The 4838-nt window shown below is 38.9% G+C and overlaps 2 non-coding genes across 2 annotated transcripts; one reads left to right on the forward strand and one right to left on the reverse strand.

Annotated features, from left to right (window-relative positions):
- Window positions 1-3157: 3157 nt before the first annotated feature.
- On the forward strand, window positions 3158-3239 carry trnas-uga (transfer RNA serine (anticodon UGA)). Its single transcript has one exon. It is a non-coding gene; the product is annotated as a tRNA-Ser (tRNA).
- A 269-nt stretch (window positions 3240-3508) lies between these two features.
- Window positions 3509-3582, reverse strand: trnat-agu (transfer RNA threonine (anticodon AGU)). The gene has a single exon. It is a non-coding gene; the product is annotated as a tRNA-Thr (tRNA).
- Between the last annotated feature and the right edge of the window lie 1256 nt (window positions 3583-4838).

The following is a 4838-nucleotide window of genomic DNA, read 5'->3' on the forward strand; positions in this document are numbered from 1 at the left end:
GTTGTGGGCAAAAGACCTGCAACTGACAAATAAAGGCTCTCATCTCATCATCATCTCATCTCAGTTCAGATTTGAAGACAGACACTCTTTCTGCTTTCACAATTAAGCTCATTAAGTTTTTGCAAAGGTTTATAGGTAGCGGTGGTGACCCTTCACTTTAAAAGCTCTAGAAAAACAGTCCTTTGGCATGATTGCATAAATAAGTCTCGAAGTTCTGCTGGTTTTAGTTATGGAAAATTGAATCCCATCCTCCACTAAAATTATTAAGAGTGGACACAACATTAGATGACAACCTAAATGACATTTCTGATATGAAGAATCATCTAATCATCTTTTTTGAGAATTTGTGTGGTATCATATCAGAGATCTGAGAGTAGGGAAAAACCAAAGAGAAATTTGTAATAAAACACGTATAAAATAAAATATGATGGTCACACCCAGAAACAATCAACTTAGCAATGACTTTATCTCAACAATTCAGAATACTAGCTCTCATATTTCATGTCAATGACAAGAATTGGACAGAAGAGATAAACAATAAAGTTACAGGACGATGCACAAAATGATACAGGAGCTTGAATGTCATCGTAGATGCAGCTGATTCTCTCTCATATTACTGCACTACGTTAATGTCCAGAACATTATCTTTATCTTTTCTTATATCTTGGTCCCCGGACTACTTCCTTGTTTCCTTAGTTCTAAACCCATAAGAACCCAAGGTGACACAGGTGTCACTGTCCTTTTACACACGGAAGAAAGTTCCTGTTAAAGTTTCAACAGGGACTCTCCCATCGTTTTCCTGACAGTGAAAATGGGTTTGGGCTTTTATGACCCACATAGACAAAACATTTTCCTGATATTTCTTGAATAAATTATGAAATAAGATAAATTAAATGAGGCAAATAGCAAACATGCTCAGCAGCAACATTATAATAAAAATGTTAAAATTGAGGTAACATCCTTGTTTGAAACTGATTCAGTTCCTTTTTTCTGCTGGTTTGATGAATGCAGAGCTATCACACTATGCCCTAAAAAGTGTTACATAAGTTTTCTACCTCGCAGTGAATCTTACAAGTAAAGCATTGCATCCATTGTACTGGACAGCATATAAACCTAATTTAATAATAGCTCTGTACGTCGTTTTCAAATGAGATCTTTTTAAAATCAACGGACAAGCTTCTATGTTTACTTGTGAACGCATCATATAGAAAAATAACCTTTAAACACAGATGATCTGTGGATGGTGGCTTAGCTTGAATCATTAAAATATAAAATCATCAACATGAATCAGCTATGGGTGTGCATGAAAGTTCTAGTCCAATAAAGATACTGAGACGTGAGTGAAGTCCTCCAAAGTAAGGACCTTTGTGTTGGTTGCCATTGTGACCACAGTGTGTTTCTCAGGGGTGTGGTTTAAAATCACACACTGCAACCAGAAGTTAAATTTTTTTACACCAAGTAAGAACCAAGTGTTTCACATGAGATCTGGGTGCTGTGGTTGTGAGTCGCCTGAATGCAGAAATATTCTGTTCTAAAGTAGCTGTGCCCTTTCTGTGGAGCGTGATGCTTCTTTGGTTAGGTGGTTATTCTAAATAAGCTGTAAGTGTAGATGTGACAATGAATAATTGCCTGTCGGTCTTAAACAAGTGACAAGTTTTAGATACTATACTGCTCAAAAGATTAAAGCAACACTTTGTAATGACAGTGTGGCATCAGGTCAGTTCAAGTTCTGGGTTCTTGGTCTGGTCAGTGAAGTAGCAGACAGGCTTGTTAATCAGTTTCAGCTGCTTATGTGTAAATGAAATTAACAGCACATACAGTAGGGTAGCAACAATGAAACACTTTTCCTTTGACATGTGGATGGAGTGCAAAGTGCTCTATATGAGGCCTTTAAGATAAGATAGCCCCATCTTATCTTAAAGGCCTCATATAGAGCACTTTCAAGACCTCATGTGTGAGAAGAACGATTTTAAATTTGGTTCTGGATTTAACAGGAAGCCAACAAAGGGAAGCCAATACAGGAGAAATCTGCTCTCTCTTTCTAGTCCCTGTCGGGACTCTTGCTGCAGCATTTTGGATTAACTGAAGGCTTTTCAGGGAGTTTTTAGTACAGCCTGTTACAGTTTCCTCCAATTGTTTACACACAATTACTTGTACTTCAGACACAATGACTACAACATGTAACTGATCCACCAACCCCCAGAACCAATCCTGCTAAACTACAAGCACAAGTCCTGCTTTACACTCAAATTGCAGTTTTAAAAAACTTTTTTCAAAACACTACACAGAATTTTTTTTAAATCTGTGGTTTGAAGGACATATTCTAGTCAATAACAACCCCTCGATTCCTCTCAATGTTACTGGAAGACAAGTATCTGGTTTCATACCACATTTCTGAGATATAAGATAAGATAAAGTTAACCTTTCACATTTTTAAGGCATATCTACAGCAGAGTACAATAACCTCAGTTTTAACTCAATTTGGAAGGAGAAAATTCTTCTTCTTCTGTCAGTTTGAGCCAGCCCACCGTCTGGTGACATCATCCAGTTAGTAAGGTGGGCAGTTTTAGTGTCGGACGAGCGGTGTTAGTCTGGTGGGGATGCACTGATTCCTGTGGGATGTGATGTGTGCGTGAATGATAAAAAATCACACACACACCCGTGTGATTACAGCCACAGGAACTGAGCTTTGAAAATAAAGTGCCTCAAACCAAACCTCAAGCTCCTTCTTCTATACTCTGGGACAACTTGGCCTTAAGTGGTGTTCTGGCCAACACACCGGGGTGACCATAGTGCTAAAGAGTGAATCAGTGCCACAACCGTGTCTATTCCTGACATCTCCATTATAAGTGATACTGCCTCAATCAGAAACATAACTAGTGAGGATGGGCACATCTTTTTTTTTTCTTTTCCAGAATTCTGAGATTAATGTCAGAATTCTGAGATTAAAGTCAGAATTCTGAGATTAATGTCAGAATTCTGAGATTAATGTCAGAATTCTGAGATTAAAGTGTGATACTAAAGTCCGAATTCTGACATTTTTCTCAGAATTCTGGAAAAGGAAAAACAAAACAAAACACATGCCCACTTTTTCCCACTTATTCGACTTATACGACTTACTCACTTATCAAAACAATACCCTCCATGCAGTGACTTAGCTGCGATGGCCGAGTGGTTAAGGCGTTGGACTTGAAATCCAATGGGATCTTCCCGCGCAGGTTCGAACCCTGCTCGCAGCGAGTGCTTTCCTTTCACTACTTTTATTCATAGAAAAATGTAAATTTACTGACTCTATTCTTGGAATCTAAAGATGGTTATCTATGAAATAAAAATATTACACTATCTAAAACGAAAAAAGACTATGAGTGCATTTGAGTCATTGATTAAATGACTCATTGATTAAATGACTCAAATCCGATAGTCTATGTTATACGGATATTAAAAGTACTTCACAATTATTCCAACAATTGGCAGTAAATTAATAGTTGTCTAAATAAATTCCATAAAAAGGCACCGCTGGGATTCGAACCCAGGATCTCCTGTTTACTAGACAGGCGCTTTAACCAACTAAGCCACGGCGCCGTGCTATTTTTGCGTTAAAGATGTAGACTTACCCGGAAAATTTTAAAACGAAATTTTGTGAAGACCAGACGGTCCCAAACATGTGTTAATCCTTAACATAGCGCTGAGTCAAGAGGAACTCTAGTAAACATGAGGAGGACTTATGTGGGGCACTGCAGGCAGCCATGCGAGAGCTGCACCCCGATGCGGTCGAGCCCTGCTGAGCACCTTCTAAGCCCACTAGGTGGCAATGGAGGATAACAATTGACCAAAATGTCACACTGATGCATATCGTGTGTGGAACTGCAAAGTAAAGTTTCATTAAGATTGATAATTATACCCATTTGCATATTTTCTTTTCCCACTAGGTGGCACTCTAACTACTGCTGACAAATAGCATATCAATCTGTTCGGGGTGGGACTGTCACCATGCCTGTCAAGCTTGATAGAGGCTAGTCAATGAGCTGCAGCATTTCATGCTTCATGGTGAATGATCGAAACTCGGCATGCTGTCATGACCACGCCGTTTCACGAAACCCCAAAAGCTTCTCAGTTTAGCATAATCAAGGTCTTTAGATTCAATATTCAAAGCGTTTATTGTCATATGTACACGAAGAAAAAGCATTTCTCTGTGCTGCCTTTCTTTGCTGCCACACACAAATGCCGGATAGGTTAAGGGTTGACAGAAAGAAAACAAGATGCAAAGGAGCCATGAGCTTAATATGCAAGATGACCTGATGTGCAAAAATCACTGTTAAGATTCGTGCTCTAATAACAGCTACAGAAGTGGAAAGCTGCACATTAGAGGAGTATGCTAATATTCATGAGTTTTTGAGCTTTCCAAGCCCCTCTAAAGCTACTTCCTGCTCCCTGGTAACTCGGCATGCCTTTCAGTGAAATCTCACAATTTTCACAATGAAGCGTCTGTTATGTACCCACACTAGATTTCAGGTGGATGGGATCAACATGTGAGGAGCAGTGCATTAAAAATTCAAACGTGACATTTCCAGTTGCCACTAGGTGGCACTTTAACTTTTGCTAACAACGGCCATATCAGTGTTATCGCGTTGATTAGACAAGGACAAGATTAGACAAGGTCTCTTTGAGTATAGCAATTTTGTGCTTGATGGTAAAACATGTCGCCAGTGTCACACCCTTTGACAAAGACTGCTGGTTTACTTGTGGCTCAAAGGGTATTTAAAAGTTGAATGGAAGTTCTATTAGGAAATTTAACAAAACCTGGAAATCATTTCTTTTACTGGTTGACACCATTACTG

The sequence above is a fragment of the Pundamilia nyererei genome, unplaced genomic scaffold (assembly GCF_000239375.1).
Source record: "Pundamilia nyererei isolate P.nyererei 1_Seehausen unplaced genomic scaffold, PunNye1.0 scaffold00377, whole genome shotgun sequence".
Classification (NCBI taxonomy): domain Eukaryota; kingdom Metazoa; phylum Chordata; class Actinopteri; order Cichliformes; family Cichlidae; genus Pundamilia; species Pundamilia nyererei.